The following is a 3,445-nucleotide window of genomic DNA, read 5'->3' on the forward strand; positions in this document are numbered from 1 at the left end:
AATGAATCTCTTAGTAAATTTTATTTTAAAATTGTTTATATATTTATTTTGATAATCTATTTTATAAAATTGACATTTAAAAAATCTATATATATTTAAGAATTAATGGGAAAGTAGTCAATAAGTCTCATTCTGGAATTTAACCATGTGTTGGTTGTCATCCCCTAAGTTTTGTAGCTCTTCACAAAATCTTATCCATTTATGAAGACTGACAGCCACGTAATCACTCAAAACCACTTCCCTTAAAAACCTTCCACTTTCAATCTAACCCAGCCGCGTTTATATTCATTTTTTAAAATATATATATATTTCCAAAAATAATAATAATTAATATCCGAGCTGGACCCACCTAAAAAAATCCACTCCACCGCGTGCTTATTTCCCACCGCGTGCCAAATAGCGTTTTTCTGTTGACACGTCATCACCCTCTCCGTATAAATACCTCACTCTTCACTTTCACTTCTAAAACCCCCAAATTTCCTAATTCTCTCTCTCTCTCTCTCTCTCTCTCTCTCATGAACTCTCTGAAGCGATCACGATCCACTGAATCGCCCGAATCTTATCACTTCTCTCTTCCGCCGCCTTATTTCCGCCGTCGTATCACCCCGGATCAAGAGCTCTCTATAATCGTCACGACGTTGTCCTCTGTTGTCTCCGGCACAGCTTCCGATTTCCATTATTCCATGGCGGATAGGTTTTGGCGCGAAAATCAAATTCCGCCGCCTTCATTCGATTCTGCCGCCTCCGATTCCTTCTCCGCTTCTGCAACTACTTCTTCCATTAGTTGTTCCAGTACCGACGCAATTTTCTCTCCCTCTGTTTTCGAGACGTGTAGCGTTTGTCGAATCGACGGTTGTTTAGGCTGCGATTTCTTTCCACCGTCGTCGTCGCAAGTCGACGTCCAGAAGAAGAGCGGGAATAAGCGGTCGAAGAAGACTTACAGAGGCGTTCGACAGCGTCCTTGGGGGAAATGGGCGGCCGAGATCCGAAATCCGAAACTCGCGACTAGAGTTTGGTTAGGGACTTTCAATACTGCCGAAGAAGCTGCTAGGGCTTATGATAAAGCTGCGTTGGAGTTTCGAGGCCCAAGAGCAAAGCTTAATTTTCCGTTTACTGATGATTCATTGAGAATGACGAGTTCGGAGCGGCAACAGCAGAGGCCGGAAAAAGAAATTTCGAGGAGTGGTAGCAATTCGGCGGCGATTGGTATCGGAAATGATGAAGAAATGTGGGGGAAGATTGCGAAGGATGAAATGGATGTCGGCGTTGATGACGGATCACGGCGCCGACTCGTCGGATTCCGCCAGTTTTGGAACTTGGGAATTTTCATAATCCCTCGTCGGAAAATGCCAAAACAGAAAACTTAAAATATATTTTTTGTTTGGGAATTTTAGCATCCAGCTCCCTCATTAATTTCATGAATAAAATTTTAATTTTTTAACATTAAATCTTTTATAAGTTCCTAATTCGAGCTAAAAAAACTAATAATTATCTTGAGAAATTATCAAATTAGTGGATAGAGAACTTAATTATTAGGTTGCAAATTGATGGTTCAATCAGTCTAACTAATTCAATTTCTTTTGTTAAAAACAAAACTAAATTTGATCACTGTTTTTTACTATTTAATAAATATAGTTAACTCACAAATTTAGAAAATATTTAATTCTTTGAAGACATATTTCAGGTATTGTTAAAAAAATCACAAATTTAATTAAAAAAAAATATCTTAATTTTAATCAAAAAAATATATAATGCGTTAATCTATGCATAAAGTTGTTTGATCTTCCAATCTTAAAAAGATTGAATTTAAGGTATAGTGTTTTGGCACATGCTAAGTGTGTTGAATAAATGTAAGCATCAACCACCCAAGACAAATGTAGACATATAAAATAACGGAGAAAGAAAGTTGATAAACATCATTATAATGCTAATTTCTAGAACATGAAATATAACTCAACTTATTATATAAGGTATATAATTCAAAAAAAAAAAAAAAAGATATTTGAATATAACACGTTATATTGTTGAACTAATTTTTTTTTTTAAAAAAATCAATATATGTAAAGTAAATATCAATTTATATCCTTAAATTTTAAGAGTGTATCAATTTAAATCATGAAATAATAATTATATGAATTGAAGTCCATACTTTTGTAAGTGTATCAATTTACATTCTCCTATAAATTTTATTTGAATCAATATCGTGTGAAATTGATTTAATTGAACTCTTAAATTTTCACAAAATAATCCATCAGACTCTTTATTATAATTATCCTTGAAAATCATTCATGTATTAATTTTCAAATGTTGGTTTTACAAAATGGACGATGCTTAAAAAGAAAATTATGAATGAGAGTAAGTTTGATTCATTTGTGGAAGTTTATGGATTTAATTGATACAATTATAAGTTTCACATAGGATTTTTCAAGATAGAATGTAATAAAAGGTATAAAATGATATACTTATAAAAAATCAAGGTTTATATTGATACAATTATTAGTTCATGGTTTATAGTGATACAACCTCTAAAATTTAAGTGTATAACTTGATACTCTCCCAAATGTTTATACTTCTATCTAAAATATTAGATGTTAAAAATTTGATTAAAAATACTTTTGGTCTATGAAAGGAACAATTTAATCCATAAATATTAGTTAATAATGATTTAGCCTTGTATTTTTAAATTTGTAATAATTTAGTTATTGAATTTACATAAGGAATGATTTCATCCATATTCTTTACTATTTGTAATAATTTAGTTCTATCATGCAAAGACTAAATTGTTATTGGCTAAATTTAGGATAAGAAATAATATTTAATCTGAAATTTGTATTCTACGGTAAGGATCTTGATTTATTTAAAAAAATATATAAATCTATAAATAGATTACACATAGAGAAATGATTTAAAAGTTATATAGTAAAATGTTTCTGTTAAAATACGTAGTAGAAGGAATATTTAAATAGTTATTTTCAAAAGAAAAGAAAAGAAAGGAATAGTTAATTAAATAGTTTCTGAATAGGGAGGGATTTGAGGTCGGCCGAGCCTGAGCTGGAGAATAAAGTATCATTAACTACTGAACGTCAGGTGAAAAAGCAAATTAAAGACCGCAAACAACAAAATCAAAATATTACACGTTTTCAAAATCAACCAATCAATTTCCTCCACGTGTACTTCAGAGATGGCTTCTTTTGCCAACTTGTATTTTGTTTCGAACATGTGGATTATTTTTATTCCTTAATCCTTTATTTAATTTTTTTAGAAAAAAGAAAAATATTAGTATATATTTCGTCATGTTTTTCATATTCTGCACGTGCTCTGTGTGTTTGATGCTAAAGACAAAAGAGTGGTGGGAAAAAAAAAAAATTTCACAATGTGAAGCAACCATGGTCCCACCTACCCTTTTCTTTTTCCTTTTTTCATAACCTTTTTTAGTTAAATGTAG

The 3,445-nt window shown here is 31.5% G+C and overlaps 1 pseudogene; it reads left to right on the plus strand.

The window, feature by feature from the left end:
* The first annotated feature begins 474 nt into the window (after positions 1-474).
* On the plus strand, positions 475-1,393 carry LOC120089104 (annotated as a pseudogene).
* Positions 1,394-3,445: the final 2,052 nt, after the last annotated feature.

Source organism: Benincasa hispida, chromosome 1 (assembly GCF_009727055.1).
Source record: "Benincasa hispida cultivar B227 chromosome 1, ASM972705v1, whole genome shotgun sequence".
In the NCBI taxonomy this organism is placed as follows: domain Eukaryota; kingdom Viridiplantae; phylum Streptophyta; class Magnoliopsida; order Cucurbitales; family Cucurbitaceae; genus Benincasa; species Benincasa hispida.